Source organism: Lissotriton vulgaris, chromosome 2_1 (assembly GCF_964263255.1).
Source record: "Lissotriton vulgaris chromosome 2_1, aLisVul1.2, whole genome shotgun sequence".
NCBI classification, from domain to species: Eukaryota; Metazoa; Chordata; class Amphibia; order Caudata; family Salamandridae; genus Lissotriton; species Lissotriton vulgaris.
In genome coordinates this window covers 430,131,178-430,150,129 of record NC_141687.1, presented here as the reverse complement: position 1 = coordinate 430,150,129, position 18,952 = coordinate 430,131,178, and the positions used below count along the sequence as shown (strand labels likewise).

The 18,952-nt window shown below is 44.5% G+C and overlaps 1 protein-coding gene across 2 annotated transcripts in view; it reads left to right on the top strand.

Moving 5' to 3' along the window:
* Nucleotides 1-18,952, top strand: part of PLEKHM3 (pleckstrin homology domain containing M3) — a 496,850-nt gene that overhangs the window by 57,872 nt on the left and 420,026 nt on the right. The gene's annotated exons all lie outside the window — the stretch shown is intronic.

Genomic DNA, 18,952 nt, shown 5'->3' with positions numbered 1-18,952 from the left:
AAACAAGACAAAAATCCAGCATACACCAGTCAAGATATGAATTTTCAAAGTTAAATAAAGTTCTAGCTCTTAGAAGTTAATGGTTGGGCTTGACCACGACACAGAACCTTTGATGCGTGGCGCAGGGGAGGCGTCATTAAAGCAGATGATGTGTCAGTTCCTTACTGCTGTGCAGGTCATTGGTGCTTGGAGATGGTGCATTGCACAAAGGTGGTCATGCGCCACTTGTAGTAAGTGATGCCTCAGTTCCTGGAGGCGGTGTGGGGTCATTGTGCCTCTAACACCCGGTTACAATGCGAGGCGCAGGGGAGGTGATGCTCTGATTGCGAGTGTGATACCTCGGTTCCAGAAGACCACGTGATGTCAATGATGCGTCAACGTCGCAGCATGATGCGTCAATTTTACGGCATCGATGTCAAACCACAGGCGCTGAGTCGGAGTCAGAGCAGTGCATCACGGACGTCAGTGATGCGATGCTCGAGACTCACGCACTGGAACTTACGTTGTAAACAGAAGCCGGTGCATCACACAATCTGCAATCGAGTACCACAGCTTTGATGCAGGCAGTGGTGATGCGGCGATTCTGACAAAGGTGCGCCGATTCCAAAGTGAACCTTCAAGTTGATATGTGATTTTCTTCTTTTAGCACCAGAACTCACTACCAAGGGCCCAGAACTGGTATTTGCTGCACCTGGCAGAGCAAGGCTGTCAGCCGAGGAGCCCAGGTGCTGGCAGAGGAAGTCTTTGATGGCCCTGAGACTTCCAACATGAGGCAACTCAACTCAAGCCCTTGGAGAAACTTGTAAAGCAGGATGTAGATGGCAAAATCCAGTCCTTTCACTCCCAGAACGGAAGCAGCATGCAGCAGGCCAGCACCACAAAGGATACATAAAAGTGGCAGTCCCTCCTGACAGCAACACAGGTCTTCTTCCTGGCAGTATGTCTTCAATCCCGAAGTGTTCTGAGTATATGGTATCAGAGGTCGAGTAGTTTTAGCCATTTCAGCTTTTGAAGTAGGCAGACTTCAAAGAAAAGTCTTTGTAGTGGACAAGACCATGCCCTTACTGGCCATGACTCCAGACATATGAATGGTTGTTACTCTAATTTTACTACAAACAGTGCATATTTTTGGGGAATTTTATTTACTTCATTTTAAAGTATTCTTCATTATTTTTGTTATATTATGTATGATTGGGGGCGGCTTTCTCTCTTGAAGATTCCCCACTTTAAACTCTTGCAAACTGTCCTATTCCTTTATACACACATAAGCATAATTGTATCAAGGTGTAAAGGCCAATCTGCGTATACTGTATGACATTTATACTGTAATGGCTGTAAGGCAAGGAAGAATGAAACGGTAAAAAATGCCGAAATACTGCACTTAGGCTGGCACTGGCCTTTCTAGCGCACCTGATCCAAAATATTTTGAAGTGTCCAAAATTAATTAACTTATAAGGATGCTTCTGCTTTTCAGTGACTGGAGGATTACATTTCTGCACTTTGCCGTGGCTTTGTTGATGTATTCCTGTATCACTGGCATACATCCCTATTCCTACATGAATTGCTTGATTAAAAATTACTAGTCCAAATAAATCTAGAACACAGAGGGGGCTGTAACTGGGAAGCAACCCAAATTGGCAATAATCTAGGGTTACATCTCATTATTTCTTTATGGTATTTTTTTATTTAGTAAGGTGCGAACTACATCACCAGTAAGACTTTAAACTGAGTTAAAAAACAGCTCCTTCAAGGGAGGGAATTGTCAAGCTGGTAATAGAGTATTATTATTACTTATATTGTTTTTATGGGGAGGGAAGCACAGGGGAGACCTGGGACCTCCCCCACTGCACCCTTACAGAAAAAGAACATGCTTTCCATCCTCCCCATCCACTCCCTCCTTCTGAAGAGCATAACTAATAGAGAGAGGTGATTACCATGTTGCCTTGTGTGCTGGGATCATGTGGTGAACTTCTTTTATTTTTTTGGTTGAGGTGTAGGAACAACATTTTTAACTGGTTATGCGACTAACCTGCCATCAATGAATACATTCAACATTATAGTCACCCAAGTAAAGCCTTTCAGCAAATTATTTTGTCACAAGGGCTGTTTGGCTATTGCATTCTAAACAGGTAAGATGCTGACCATTCAGCAAACATGCAACATATAGCACTTTTTAGGTCTCGCGCCTAGCGTTGCAGTGCGCAGCAGTGCTCGTGCAGCGCGAGACCTCTTGTATGGGATTCTGAAAGCTGACCACACGCTCGTGCGTGGGGTTTTGCTTTCCCCGTCTGCCATTGGCTTTCGCGTGCTTTTTAACAAAAAATGCAGCAAGCAATTGGGCAAAGGAAGGCGCATGTCCCGCCTTTGCTCCGCCCAGTCCCGTCCGTGTCTAGGACGCGCATCAGTGCGCGGCACAGACAACAGGCTCCCTCGCCCCCCGCTCCTCTGTGGTGCGCGCGCACCACTGGTTTCGATTCCCACGTTCGGCTCCTCTGTCGTGGGCGCACACCACAAGTTTCAATTCCGTGCTTGTTTTATGTGACGTGGAAAAAAAGGAAATCTAATGTAAAACAGGAAAAACGATCTGTTCACTTAAGGTAATTCGTAACTTATCAGCAATGCCACTGTATAATTGCCATTGGTAGGAAGTATTTTTTTAATGCATTTGTTTTGTCTTTAAGTGTCTGTGGCAGCTGTACAAAAGCTGAAATTCTCTTGTGTATACTCAGTGCATGCAATACCCTTGAAGTAGGAACGAGTGGTTGAATGCCACTGTTTTGATAGAGCCTTTTTTACAGTACGCAGCGCCGCATGTAATCACAGCTGACCGGGAAACTAAGCAAACAATGGCGGCTGCACGGCTCGCTGAACTCTATGTCAACAGCTCCTCTTTTATTTTCACAACACAGGCACCGCACTTTGTGGTAAACTTTGAGCATTACCAACACGGGCGCCACATGTAATATTTTAGCAGGCGCCCGTTTTTCTATTTTTTGGGGTTAATTACTATTAATATATATATATATATGTTTTTACACTACTAATGCCGCATGTAATCCCGGCTCGCACAACTCTATGCTAACATCTCCGCTTTGGTGGGGAGAGGGGACAGAGAGGAGGAGGAGCAACAAGCGCCCTTCCAGTCTGCTTTAATTTTTATCGGTAGGTGCAGGGAGATTCCCCTTGTGCTGCAGTGGAGTCTGCACTGATGGATAACACTCAGAGCCTCACCATACCGCCAGGTGGGCCCCGGGCTAATCCTGGGCTGTTCCTGCCCTGGGCTTTGCCAGCTTGGCCTCCGCCGGCTGTAGCAACAATGCCCCATCAGTCTCCTGTCCTGCCTTGTCAGCCTGCCACGGAGAGTGGCATCCATGCCACCCCCACAGTCCTGTCTTTAACCCCCCCAGCCCCAGGCACACAGCCTCTGACCCCCAGCAGGATGCTTGTTTTTTATACTCATTAAGCACTGCTCTTGTGTCCCCCTCATAACCCTGCAGCTGCACCCTGCTCTACACATTCCTCGAGCACCTAATAACCTGGAAGAGTAAAAGAGCGTTTTAATCCAGAACTGCCCCATCCTCTCACAAAACTGCTCCTCCATCTCCGCCCTCATAAACACCCCGCTCTGATACCTATCTCTAGTTACCTTAAGGAAGCTGTTCATGTAAGGACGTCAGCGTTCAGCTCACCTCTATACTTTTGTCCAGCCCACGCAGCCCCCTCTGCTCTCATTGCCTTGCGGATGTTGCCCTGCCATGGTGTCAGCTTCTGCCTCTCCATCGTGACCCCTCCACTCCGCGCCTTCCTCAGCCCTCAATAAATTAAGAAGCTGCCTGTCCCAGTCAGACTCCCTGCCTCCACCTCTTCCGCATCGTCCGCCCTACATACAGAATGATGTTACCCTACCTTCCTCTCTCTTTTTACCTCAACCCAACCGCGTGCCCCTGCCTCCTAAACCCTTGTGACCTGAAAGATGCTGCCTTCTTTCAGGCCTTCTTTTCCACCAACCACCCCTCCATATCACCAGCCCTTGTGGCATGAATGAATCTGGTCCTCTCAGGCCCTCAGTCTCAGAATTACTTAAAACACTACTAATTTGGTAACAAAGTATATTTACCACCACAACCTGCCTTCACACACAGTCTGCCTCTCATCCCCCCAAAGAAACACACACACACACATGCCGTCTTGACTTACTCTCCATCACAAAACACAGACCAGAACATCAGACACACCCGGCTCTACCACTCTCCACCACACATACGTGCTCCCCCCACGCACCCTCACAAGCACTCGGGTCACTTCTCAATCAAATTGTTTTTCTCCTTTTTCCTCACTCTCACTACATAAAAAGTTGTGCTTGGTCGACTGCACATCGCTGCCATTGTGTCTACACACTACATTTCTCTTTCTCTCACGCACACACCAGCCCTCCTCTTCCCATTGCGAGCACACCCACCATTTCCTCCTCTTCCCATTACACACACCCCTCCTTTTCTCTTCCCATCCCACACACACACACACACACACATACACATACACACAATGAGCTCTCACCCTAACAGAAGTACTTGCTTTCTCCTCTCACTCCCCATCACACATACTCACAGGAACACCACAGCTTTGCCCTTGCAGAACCATGACTCAATTGTGCATCATATACACCAGGTACAATTACCCCAAAATCACAAACGGGCACACTCATGACGTCCCCTGACACTTATCACATAACATGCAATGCAATAGGTCTCGCATTCGCGAGAGTTTGACCTATTGGCATTGTAAATGACAATGCCTTTCGTTTATGTGCTTTGAAAACCGGCAAGCAGTGCGTAAACACGCTCTTTGTACTTATAGTCCTTGCTTGCCCAAAGCAAGACTGGCAGTAAAAGAAGCACAGTTACTGCCAGCCTTGCTTCTATTTACGTACCGCTTGCAGGTTTTCATAAACATAAATAAAAAGCATTGTCATTTACAATGCCAATAGCTCAAACTCTCCCAAATGTAAGACCTATTGCATTGAAAATGCTTGTTTAAAATGTAAATAAGACTCTGGTGGTGCCCGGTGCCAACTATCTGCACTCTCCTTTATTTGATCAGTCCCATTCACTCATATAACTATGTTCTTCTATACTGACTTTTGAATGTTAGGCAGATATTCCTGAGGTTGGCTAGGAAAGCATTAAATAAAAGAGTGTAAATCTTTAAAACCGCTATCTATTGCAAAATGACTTGGCATTTACATAGAAAGTTGTGTGTAGTTCTCCACATTAAGTCATAATATATACATTGTCTTAGGAACTGAGTTTGGTGTCTGTGGGAATTCCTTCTTTTCTATATGGCCACCCCAGATATTTTTACTTTCTCTGTGCCCTAGTTTTTCTGGACTTAAAACTCTGTGCACTGTTACCTCTGCTAAGCAGGAGTAGAGTGCCTGTGCTCCCACTTTAACCCGTATACCGCAGCCGTTATTTCGGCGCAGTGCGGGCGTTCTTAAGAGTGGGTGGGGCCGCGTCGGCCGTTGGCCGTTCGCAGCACCAGCCAGGTAGTGCTCGCGATGCCATCGGCCGACGGGAGCACGGAAGGGGTTAAACATGGTTGATTGATTGATTTTAGATTTTTTATAGCGCATGCTGTCACTCTACAGGCATCCTGGCGCTTCAGACAAAGAACTAACCGCAACCAGAGTAGAACAGGTCGCAGCAGTAGAGGGAACATGGTCTAAATCATGGGAAAAAGCCAGGTTTTTAAGTTCCTACGGAATTCTAACATAGAGCTGAGTAATCTAAGAATCTGAGGGAGCTCGTTCCATAGTCAAGCGCCAACCCTGCTAAAGGCCCTTCCTCCAAGCCTGGCCCGTTTGAACCGAGAAATTGACAACAGGCCGGTACTGGAAGAGTGAAGCTGCCTTGTAGGAAGATACCATCTGAACCTTTCCTGTAGGGGAACCGGGCCAAGCTCAAGCACAGCTCGGAAAACCTTACATAGATCTTTAAAGTGGACCCTTTCCCTAACAGGCAGCCAATGAAGCTCTCTTAAAGCCGCGATAGAAGAGGTACTCCGTGGCCTAGTTTGGCTGCTGCAGACTGGATTCTTTGCAATCCTTGAAAGATGTACCCAGGGGCTCCCAAATAAAGGGCATTGCAGTAATCCAGCCTGCTGCCCACAATGCTGCTTACCACCAGAGAACGATTCTCTTTAGGTAATAAAGGAAGTATTTTGCGCAGCATACGGATGAGAGTAAAGCAAACGCTGGCGGTCTTATTTGCCTGTGATTCCATCTCGAGGTCATCATCAAACAACACCCTCAGATTACGAACTTTCCTAACCGGGATGAGCGAGTCATCCTCTGGTAGGAGTCTGAAGTCACAAGGCAGTTGTCTAGATATCCTGCCTGCAGAGCAGAACATCACCTCCGTCTTCCAGCTGTTAAATTGCAGAGAGTTCCTTCTGAGCCAGTCCATCGTCTGCCGCATGCATTGCTGGAACAGGTCCAGCGATACTGTGTGGTCCCCTTCCAAGGAGAAGGCCAGTTGCGTATCGTCAGCATAGTTGACTAGGCCAACTCCAAAAGACTTTATGATGGAAAACAGGGGTTGCAAGTAGACATTGAATAGAATAGGCCTAATTGCAGAACCCTGCCGGCACCCTGGGATTTACCGGAGAAGGGTGAAAGAGTTACTACCTGCTGGCGGCCCTCCAAATAGGACTGAAGCCATTGCAGTGCACAACCTCTCACTCCCAGCCTCTTCAGCCTTTCCAACAGTAAGAGATGATTCACTGTATCGAATGCGGCCGACATATCGAGAAGCACTAGAATAGTAACATTCACGCTGTCGGCCTGCATACGTAGGTTATCCATCATTGTAGTCAGGGCGGACTCAGTCCCATGCCCCGGACGGAAGCCAAACTGGTCTTTATCCAATAAGAGATTCTCCTCCAGAAAACAGGACAGGGTCCTACTAACTGCTTTCTCCAGAATCTTCACCGGGTAGGGAAGAAGGAAGATGGGCCTAAAATTAGCCGGTACTGATGGGTCCAGAGAGGGCTTTTTAATCAAGGGGGACACCACTGCCAATTTCCAGCATTCCGGGACCTTACCTTCTTCCAGGGACTGATTGCAAATCTGCCTCAGCCATGGAAAGGTATTACGCCCTAGAGATTTCCACAGTTTATGGGGAAAAGGATCCAAGGGAGAACCAGATGAGACATTGTCACCCAGGTTATCAAAGACCATTTCTGTTAATGTCTGGAAGTTGTCCAGGTATGCGACATATGCGGCTCACACTGAGTCCTATGTTCAGGGTTAGGTTGTGCGACATTAGCATTGTCATGCAAGGTGCTCACAATGCTTGCAATCTTGTCCTGAAAGTGCAGGTTGATTCCATCACATAGGTTTTTGGACGTTTCAATTTTATTTTCTAAACATGTGGGGGAGGAGAGGTATTTAAATATTATAAATAATGCTTTAGTCCCGTTGGGCGCTTGGATAATAGAGCTGGCATAAAAATCTGCCTTGGCCCTGAGGATTTGCTCTTTATATTGCAGTTGTATCTGTCTAAGAGCTTTTTTATCTTCCTCATCATAGCGTTTCCTCCACTTCCTTTCCGCCTTCTTACGCAGCGCACGGACCTGTTGCAACTCCTCACAGTACCATGGAGCGGAGCCGAGATTCTGCTTTTGATTTTTATATCTTTTATGGGGATAACTTGATCCAAGGTGTAATCTATGTGATTGGTAAACACTTTATAGTTTTCATCAACAGACATTGTGGCTGCAAAGTGGGTGACGCCCAGTTCTAGTGCAGAAGAACCGGTCCCCTCCAACTTTGCCCATTCCCTGCCTCTCCTGTAAGCCCTTTGCTGACCGGTCCTGTCTCCCGAGTGTGGCAACCCGATGATAAACTGAATGAGATAGTGGTCAGACCAGGTCAGGGGAGTTATGTTCAGGATCCTCGTCGTAGACTGGTTGGAAAATAGCAAATCAAGGGTGTGACCCCCCTTGATGTGTAGGGTCTTCCACCAGCTGGCTTATCCCCAATACACATATTTAACTTGTCTATGGGTCCCTAGTATAGAATATAGAAAATATACCCAGGGCCGAAAAGTTAAACGCCATGTTTGAAATGCAGCGCCTTTTGTGCCATCCACATAGTGGGCCTGAAAAATATGGCTTCAGGTCTACTATGTGTAGCCCAACAACATCAGCTTGAGCCCTGCTGCACTGAACTGTGAAAAACATCCTTTTCAAAGGTTGGAAAGCCAGCTTTTAAATATTAAATGAGTCATCCCTAAACAAATTTTACTGTCCGCAAGGTAGGGTGCATAATATTTAAGAGTGGAACATGTGTTACATTAGAAATGGTGTGTTCCCCTATTGACTTTTCTGAAAGCAACATTGGCACTGGTCAGCCTGCAACTGGCACACAGGAAAAGTCAAAGTATAGATTATACACTTTAATCTATAATTTATGACCTGTACCACCCTCAAACCTCATTTGGAAGCTTATTTTTATATTTAATAAACATCCAATCTCATGTCTGATAAAAAAGTTAGAAATGTAATTTTTGAAGGTTACTTCCAACCTGTGTGAAGCTACTGCAGGCTAATTTTCATTTGCTGTATAATCACTGCCCAGCCTGCATTTGACCTGAATGAGGTGAGAAAGTAGTGTGTAAACTGTTCCCAGTCAGGCAGGAGGGAGGTATTTTTCCACTGTCAGGAAGATCAGCGTTTGTCCCCATTGTCATGCTTGCACAAAACCCAGGGGGAGGAAGCATACCCCCAGAACTGGCTTTCAGTCGCTACTCAGGGGGGAACTGCTTATTATGCTGGCTACATGTCTACACAAGGGGAAAAGGGTTACCCAAATAGATTTTGGGGAATAAGGTGCACTGTGGGATTGTTTGCAGTAGACCAAACAGGAACCTCTGCAAAAGGGCTTTTCCATACTAACTCACATAAGTATAAGGGTCCCCAACCTCCCGCCACAAGAATGAATGTAAAACAGTTGCTCTGCCTGGAAGCTGTATCCTTCTTCATTTTGTGTCATGCTAAACCAGGGGCCATCCAAAATGGATCCCAAAGGTCCCAGCAAACATAGTCACATTCCACACAGAGTGCCACTGTCCTGTATGAATCACACATGCACAGTTCATGCATACACTTGACAGGCAGACTGTCAGCACAGTGGTATGCGTACCATTTTCAAGTGAAACCTTAGCCTGAATAGGGCTGGTAGGCCACACTCCTCTTTGACATAGAAAAAAATAACTGTTCATAATTATTAATTTGCAAAAATCGGCACTAGCACCACTTCAACTCAGTAACAAAGGACATCGACATTAGTCCCACGTCAACAAAAGATTCTAAGATAGGCGCAAAAGCCATCCCATATTGAGCAGTGGTTGACTCTGTGGACTATGGTATACAATGCTGTCCCACGACAGACAGCAGGAGCCTTCTATAGTGAGTCCTCAAAGTATGTGTATAACGTCAGACTTGATACATATAATATACAACGTCACTTATTATGCACAGTTAAGTTTGTACAGTATAAGCTGTGGATTCTGGGTAGGAAAACGTTGGGGGATCAATGCAAGCCACACCTCCTTGACTCCCATGGGTGTCTAGTTTTCAGAAATGTCTAGGATTAGTAGGATTCTCTAGATGGCCGCTGAACCTGGTACCTAAAACGCAGGTGCCCCCTAGGGAAACATACCAAACCCAAAATGTATACCTGGTACACAATGAAAAACCATTGCAAGACACAACTCAGTTATTGGCTCTGGGTACCTCAGGTTCTTGGTGAACCTACAAGTCCTATATGTCCCTGCAACCAGAAGGGTCCAGCGGACATAACGTTATATTGCTTTGGACAATCTACTATAAGTAGAAGAAGTTATAGGTGAAAATGTTGGCACAAATGGCAGTTTTCTCTAACTCAATTTCAGGATGTTTTTTATTTCAACTGTTAGTTTCTATAGAAAAACGTTGAAGAATCTACACCAATGACCCTTGCTGAATTCAGATTTGTTTCTACTCTTCAGAAATGTATAGTTCTGTGGATCCATTATTGCTTTCACACCCATTTCTACCACTAACCAGAAGGAGGTTGAAAGCACAAAAAATATGAAAAATAGGCAATGCCCCAGTAAAATTCCAAAACGGTGTAGAACATTTTGGTTTTCTGACAAATGTTACCTGTTACTGAAAGCTGGGAAGATGGTGATTTTAGTACCACAAACCCTGTGTTGATACCTTTTGCGTGGAAATAAACAGATGCTTTCTTCAATAGCACTTTTTTCCTCTTTTCTTTAAAATAAAAACAAAATTAGCTGTATTTTGGCAATTTCTTGGTTCCCTCCAGGGGAATCCACAAACCCTGGGTACCCTTAGAAAGGCAGACAAAGAAGAAGTGCTTGCTGGCTCCACGTGGGGTGCTTTAAGGAGAGTAAGAGTGCAACTCTGGATTTATCAAGATTCGGGAGGATTACACTATTTATTATAAAGGATGGATTTGAATCCTAAGTTTGGATGTTAACTTTGGAAGAGGACAAGCTTTTACATATTGGGGTCACAACTATCATATTGATGAGTGAGAATAGGAACGCCAAACTCAAAACATCAAGCGTTACATATTGCTGCCAATTTTGGGGACTCCATCCATCCACCCAAGAAAAGTGCATATAAGAGAACGTTTACAATTATAGACACCTGGATTAATGAACAAAGAGCCTTGAAAAAGCCCAGAGGGCGAAACGCGCGTCGGCTGCTGTCTTTTCTCTTGTGAACTGTGGAAATTAAAACCAAACCAGACCTCAACCTAAGAAGATTTGTTTGGACTCCCTGTTTTTCCTTTGAGACTTTCTGGATTTAGAACATATAGGACGCTGAGACTTTACTGATTGTTCTAGAAAAATACTTATATTACCTAAATTTGAAATAATGATATTGGTGTGCTCAGATGTTGTGCATATATATGTTTGACCTGGGTTCATTTGAATCCTGGGACTGAATGACACTTTGGTGGGTAGGTGTCATATACCTTAGGAGCACCCCAGCCACAGTTGCTTCCTGTCATTTACCTATGTCCATATTACAATTGGCTTAACCTTGTGATGTGCGGTTCAAATTAAGCGAACCCATTTGTTTCATATGTTACTCCTGTATTGCTATTTACGTAATAATAAATGCACTTTACTAAGGCACTGGTTAACATCTCAACCTATATCTCTACGATTACCTTATGTGCAGAAGTTCTCTACCACAACTGCAGAGATTCCTGCACCTGTACATCTATAATGTTGGTGTAAATGTAGGAGTGGCAAGGGAGAGGAAAGGGAAAATTCAGGAGGGGTACGGGAAGGGACATGCCCAGTATTTTATTTAAACCAGAAGTTGCTGCTCATAAAGGGAGGAGGCAGAAACATGCAAGAGTGAGATAAAGGAGACGGTGAGGTCTTGTAGAAGATTAAAGAGGTATGAAGTTGATTTAAGGCTATGGAGCATTGGTATTTGGCCACTGGCTTTTGAACAGAGATTCTGGAAACTGTCACTCTTTCTTTTACAATTTGACCACTGTATATGCCAGTGCAAAAACACACATATAAAAGAGGTAAATCGTTTGCATTTCACCAAAGTTGCCATCACATCTACTTCAGCCTGAACAGGCTATATTCTACTCAGTCAAACTTCATGTAATATGTTATGATGTCCTACGTTCATGAGGAACTGATTGAGAATGTTCTGTTTATTTTATTTGTACTGAAGGGGGTGGTGATGGACGGAGCATCTGAATCAATCAAACACTCACACCCAGTCAAAAGATCTGGGTTTAATCCATCACCGTTCTTTAGCCCACTCTGCCACCCCAGTTCAGACATGGCTACATGCAAATCAGTCTGACCCTGTGCCTCATGGGAACAGTCCACGGTGATGGATTAAACCCAGATCTTTTGACTTGGTGTGAGTGTTTGATTGATTAAGATGCTCCGTCCATCACCATCCCCTTTTGTACCGCTTTTGGCCGCCATAAGTGTGGCAGGGTATGCTCAGACGTGAGTCCCGTGCTCACTTTGCCACTGGATTCAAGCAAGCCGGGCTGAAGACGGCTGGAATGCCAGAACCGGTCCTCGGAAGCTTGTTTCCGGTCCAGGGAAGACATGGCTTGGCAGTTCGGGCTGGACTGTTCCCATGAGGCACAGGGTCAGACTGATTTGCATATAGCCATGTCTGAACTGGGGTGGCAGAGTGGGCTAAAGAACGGTGATGGATTAAACCCAGATCTTTTGACTGGGTGTGAGTGTTTGATTGATTCAGATTCTCCGTCCATCACCACCTCCTTTTGTACCGCTTTTGGCTGCCATAAGTGTGGCAGGGTATGCTCAGACGTGAGTCCCGTGCTCACTTTGCCACTGGATTCAAGCAAGCCGGGCTGAAGACAGCTGGAATGCCAGAAACCGGTCCTCAGAAGCTTGTTTCCGGTCCAGGGAAGACATGGCTTGGCAGTTCGGGCTGGACTGTTCCCATGAGGCACAGGGTCAGACTGATTTGCATATAGCCATGTCTGAACTGGGGTGGCAGAGTGGGCTAAAGAACGGTGATGGATTAAACCCAGATCTTTTGACTGGGTGTGAGTGTTTGATTGATTCAGATGCTCCGTCCATCACCACCCCCTTTTGTACCGCTTTTGGCCTCCATAAGTGTGGCAGGGTATGCTCAGACGTGAGTCCCTTGCTCACTTTGCCACAGGATTCAAGCAAGCCGGGCTGAAGACGGCTGGGATGCCAGAAACCGGTCCTCGGAAGCTTGTTTCCGGTCCAGGGAAGACATGGCTTGGCAGTTCGGGCTGGACTGTTCCCATGAGGCACCGGGTCAGACTGATTTGCATATAGCCATGTCTGAACTGGGGTGGCAGAGTGGGCTAAAGAACGGTGATGGATTAAATCCATATCTTTTGACTGGGTGTGAGTGTTTGATTGATTCAGATGCTCCGTCCATCACCACCCCCTTTTGTACCTATTTTATTTGTACCGTGCTTTAATTAGTGGGATTATGTTCTAGCTGCCACCTTACTCCACACTTTCACTTCTAATTCACATTCACACGCTGTAGAAAATAATCATTTGCCACGATGATTCATATCACTACCCTTTACCTCGGGTTTTCATCTGTGATGCAAATTTCAACTGAAATGACAATTAAAGATCTAATTAAAATGTTCCATTTATTAAAAATATTATTAATGTAGGGATGCAATAGCAAATGCCTTAGCAGTGCAGAGATGCTCCCCTTTTTCCTGGTTCATAAAACATCCAGGTGTGCATGAAGGTACTATATAATTCCCACACCTTTCCTTGTAGACATCTCTTTTCCACTAACTTACTTTTCAAGGGTATGCCCTGTGCAGATATTGCAAATAAATTGGGCTTGGGAAATAGTGTCTTGCAAAAATATTTGTTTACATGCATTTTTCGTTCCTGGAAAAATTGTGCCCCGAATTGCCTACCCTTTCCCCACCTCTGTTCTGGCAGTTATATGCAATTATTTGCTGTAAGAAATTGGGTTATTAGTTGAGAAGGGTGGAAGCGACACTCCGGCAACAATCACAATCCTTGTCAGAGTGAACTACAAAAGTGACTAAATTCACCAACTCTTATCCCTCTGAGGGCTTGGCACAAAAGCAATGAGGCTTAAGTTAGAGGCAATATGTAAAGTATTTATGCCATTGTCCAACAAGAGTATGCAGTTCCTTTTGAGGTAGATAAGGACACTGTGTAGAGGTTTTGGGAGAGTGCTCCTATTGGAACAAGAGCCCTCACACATCCAAATGGGTGTCATGCTTCATCATCGGGATAACTCCTTGTCGGGCCGGCTCTGCAAACCCTGACTGACACCTGCGAAGGGGCTCTTTGCCAGAGATCTTTACACAGGCTGCCATTTATTGGAGCTAGGGTGTGAGGGCTAGTGGTGTAGATTGGTGTCAATAAATGTGAAAAAGCAAAACGTGTGTTAAAATTAAGTAAAAGAGACTCTAGGGCAAGAAATTGTAATGAATGGTTTCTTACGTCTAATTAAAATTGGTGGTTTTGCTACCGAGGTTACAATGATCCTAGATAGCCTAGTGAATTGTTAATGGGTCGACATGTTTCTCGCCTATATTTGTAAAACGGATCAACTGTCAAGTCTTCAGGACCTAATAAACCCTAATCTACACAGTGAAAGGCATCTCTGGTGCGCACATTCAAAGGAGATTACCGTCAAATCACCAAATTGTGGTAGATTTGTACCTGTTTGTCAGTAAAAACCATCCTTGAACACATAAAGAGCAAACATATGAATACACAATATGAATAACACATTTGTCTCTGAGGCATGAGTTGCAGTGCTGAGATCATGCCCCTGAGAAACGTGCGTGCAACAAACATAGCAAATCAACAAAACAACACCTACACACAAAGGAGAGAGATTTGTGAGACCCCGACAGGGATGCTTCCACTGTGAAATTATGACCTCAGTGAAATGGTTTTGAGAACTCGCCCAATTAGGGTTATGGTCGCACGCGATGGCAGAGGAAACGCTAATGAGCGTACTGTGGTGAGAAAAACGGAGGAGTTGTTAAGGGAGTGCTTTTTACTCTGTAAGTGAAGGATCAAGTCCATCTCGAAATAGAAATTGAGTTGATACGTACAAGGGCGTGTGATGGTATCCACCATGAGACCTAACCGACTCTGTTTCCTTGAAGGAGGAAGACGCAGGGGGCGGTTCTCAATATATTGACCGCAAAGTGCTGGTATTGGTTCAGACATGATTCACTGAGGCAGGGAAGCAGTGCAAGATACAGAAAATATGAGAGCCATGTTGGAAGTAGGAAGCAGGTATTGATATCAATGAAGGCAGCAATGTGCTAGTCGGCTCATCTGACACCCAAGAGGATGTAAAATACAGCAATACATACGGAGTAAAAGTCGCCAATTTGTGCAAAATGAAAAAAATCATGTCTGTACCTGATAGGGTTTCTGCACATCACGGGGTTGTTATTACAATATTATAATAGCACTCTACCAATGTAAACCTCTCCTCGGAGGAGGACCTACACTGCTGAGTGCCTATATTGATTTGGCCATGTTTCAATAGGACGGGGTGGTGGGAAATTCAAGTGCCATGATGGAAGCAGAGAGCTGGTATTGAAAACAGTAAAGAGCTTGTCTCATACAGCAATGTGCTATTTGAACTGTCCTAAGACAATTGATATGATTTAGAAGCCACCAGTAAGCACATGCCCTCAATATACATAAGGCGCAAACAACCATGTGAGCACCCAATTAAGTTATTAAATAACACAGAGTCGCTAGAGAAATCTCATACCAATGTAAACCTGTAGAGAGTTAAATACAAGGGGAGAATCAAGTAGAGATCACTTAAATAAACCAGGGTGTGTGTCATTCCGATTAATAGTAGTCAACTGTAGTAAGTAGGCAGAAGAGATAGTTAATGCCCTCTTAGCTCATAAACGTTATATGAGTCAAAGTGAATGTCTTATGTAATGGAGAAAGGTAGTAACAGTTCAATTCACTCCATGGATTTTGTTCATTGAGACTAGTAATGTGTGTGACAGGTAGAAAATCCAATACTGTTCTTTTTTTTAACAATGCATGTTAGCCCATGTGTAGGTGTGACTCCAACACTGTCCAGCAAATGTCATTTGAAGAGTGGCCTACAGTGAGACAGTGTGTATTCAACTTTGTGCTGCATCTTTTATAACGTATATTTGGTGTTCCTTTTTTAGGTCTCGCCTAGCGACGCAGCGCGAAAGCGCTGTCGCTAGCGAGATCTATTGTGACTGACTTGCTTTGGAAGGGAGACAGGACATATGCACACGCAGAACGGACTGGAATTGTGAACGCGCCCGTGAACATGCACGTACAGGCATGCGAGGTGCACATCTCCTGTCCCTCTTCCGTCCTCAGCAGCCTCATGCAATTAAATTTTTTTTATTATGCATGCACGCTTCAAGCGTGGCGTGCTTTACTCGTACAGCATGCCCCACTAACCGGCTCTTGTGGGGACTCTGCGCTGCTCCTCGGCTGGTCTTGCGTCTTCAGCCGGTCACTGCAGCAACACGCGGGGCTCCGTCTTGCTCACAGGAGTCCCGCCTGAAATCCTGCTTTGGCCGCACCATGTAGCCTTCACGAAGGCGAGGTGGGCTCCTGTCGAACTTCCTGTACTGCTTTTTTTTGCCTTGGGCACTTTGGTGGCCCCCTCACTGGGCCGAACGAGCTGCGCAGCACTCATCAAAGTCCGGCGGCTTTTGAAGTCCGCACGCGCCGCCACTGGGCACGAGCCACAGAACACGCAAAAGTTCCAGGTACCGTTCATCCACGGGCAGCCCTCGCCCTCCCAGGTCTCCTCCCTGGCCCTGATGTGGAGCTGCTTTCTGTTTTGCTAGTGGATTACTTTTTTAAAGACTGCATTCAGTTGTCACTGAGATCGTGCATGCACTTACACTGGACATTTTCAATGACGGGTGAATTATTCACCTACTCTAAACACGAGGAAGAATAGCACATTATGTTCCATAGGGAAAAGGGAGGCTTTAATGTTTAAATGCAGGAAGCATTATCGTGTGTAGAAAGCGAGGGATTTTTTTTAAAAGCACATTTTTATGCTAGGAAAACAAAACGTTGTTGTATTACTAATCTGAATTCAATGGAGCAAGAATATAAAAAATCTAAAACCTCTACTATTAACACTATGGTTTGTTTTCAATAGCATAGAAATCACTAATATTAACCAATAGATCTTCAGTCTGTCCTCATATTCCAAGTTAACCTGAAATATCGTGTGTTTAAGATGCAAAGAGTGAATATTCCTAAACTGTTTAGTATACCAACTATACCCTCCCCCATGAAGCCATTACTAAAACTCCTCTTGGATAAATGATTGACAATCTTCCAAAAAGTTTAGCTCTTATGTGCAATATTCATTGTATTTAACAAGTCGATTTAACCACGAGAGGAAGAAGTCAAAAGCAGTGCATTATACACAATGCATACACTGACACATGTTTCCTCACCAAATATACCCCTAGAAGTTTCACGCTATACTGCACAAATTTCAAAATATTCAAAACACCGGAGCTAGATCGATACCATCACTCCATTCAAAGGAGCACAAGGCACGGGTGGTTCCTGTATTGTACTGACCAACTGTAGGCCCCTCCTTTAAGGCACTTTGCATTGTCCATCGAGCCATATAAAGGAAAGGCCTGCGGTTCCTATAGGCTATAGTTCAATGGTGCTCCCAGACAGAAGATTCCTCTCAAGTCTAGCATTGCATAACCACTCAAGTGTGTAGGAAACAACTGCTGGTGGTACAGCATTCTCGAAGCAGGTGACAAAGCGCTGGAACTCTTTACCAGCCAAGTTCAGAAGTACAAAGTACCATCTGAAGTCCAGAAAGGAATGAAGTTAAAAACTATTTCTTCCTGAATCAAGGAGGCAGAAGCAATCCAAAGCCAAGATATCACAAATCTGAAAAAAATATGACGTCAAAGCAGAACACAGCAGTCAAGAGAGCTCAGGTTCAGGAGGCGTGGCATAGGTGCCGGACAAGTTGGCATCATTCCAAGCTCCTGTTAGTGCTGGATCCCATCACCTTAAAATCCAGAAACAGCCTTAAAATCCTGATGCAGCTGACTATCAAACATGCTCAGTACTAGGGGGTGTGCGGGAGACCAACCCCAAAGCAAGCATTTGCAATGCAGTAGGTCTCGCATTTACGCGAGTTTAAGCTATTGGCATTGTAAATAAACAGATTTTCTCTCTCTCTCGCATTGTAAATGACAATGCCTTTTATTTATGTTTTAAAAACAAAAACAAAAAAAAGGCATTGTCATTTGCAATGTCAATAGCTCAAACTCGCGTAATTGCGAGACCTATTGCATTGCAAATGCTTGTTTATTTTTTTGACTGCTCGTAAAGCCATGCCTATATACCATATACCTCATGCAACATACAAACATGAATAAAGTGAAAACACAACACAAGAATAATCCCAAATCAATTTTGAAACATATACAAAATGTAATAAATAAAATGACAGCAAAAAAATGAAGTCCAATCCTTGGAACCAGAATTACTCCTTTCTGATGCTTTAAGTGAAAAATAGTGCCTAAAAGATCAAAATACCAACTGCTGCTAGAAGTGCACATAAGACTGGGGAAAAGTCAAAAGTTAAGGCCGGCTATAACCTTCAGGCTTAGAAGACATTTTAAAGGAAAGTACCCTAGAAGGTAAAGTTCAGTAAGGAAAGGCAGCAGGCGGTGTCCGGGCAGGAGAAGGTGTCATGGGGAGCCACTAGACAAAGTTGCAGTGAAAATTTCTACATTCATAATCTGTTTCTGATTTGGAAGTGGATAGTCTCCAGCTGGACATGTCTATCTATTCCCAATAAAATGTTAGCACATATTAAATGTAATAAAGCAACCCAATGTTAAGAGAAGTAGGCTTCACGTTTTGTGAAAAATTAATTTGGGAGTTTTTCAGTACAAGGACATGTAAAGCTTAAAATCTCTTGTCCTACCATTTAAATACAATACACCCCGCTCTATGGGCTGCAAAGAGCCTACCATAGGAGTGACATATGTATTAAAAAGGGAGGTTTAGGCCTAGCAAAAGGTTTAATTTGGCAGGTGGAATTGGCAGTTTAAAACTGCACACAGGCTGCAATTGTAGTCCTCAGACATGTTTTCAAAGGGCTACTTAAGTGGGAGGACAATACGTGCTGCAGGCTCACTAGTAGGATTTAATTTGCAGGCTCTGGGTACTTGCAGTACCACTTTACTAAGGCATATAAGTAAATGAAATGTGCCAATTGCTTGTAATCTAATTTTGCCATATTTAAATGAGAGAGAACAAGCACTTGGTTAGCTGTGGTAAAGTGCACAGAG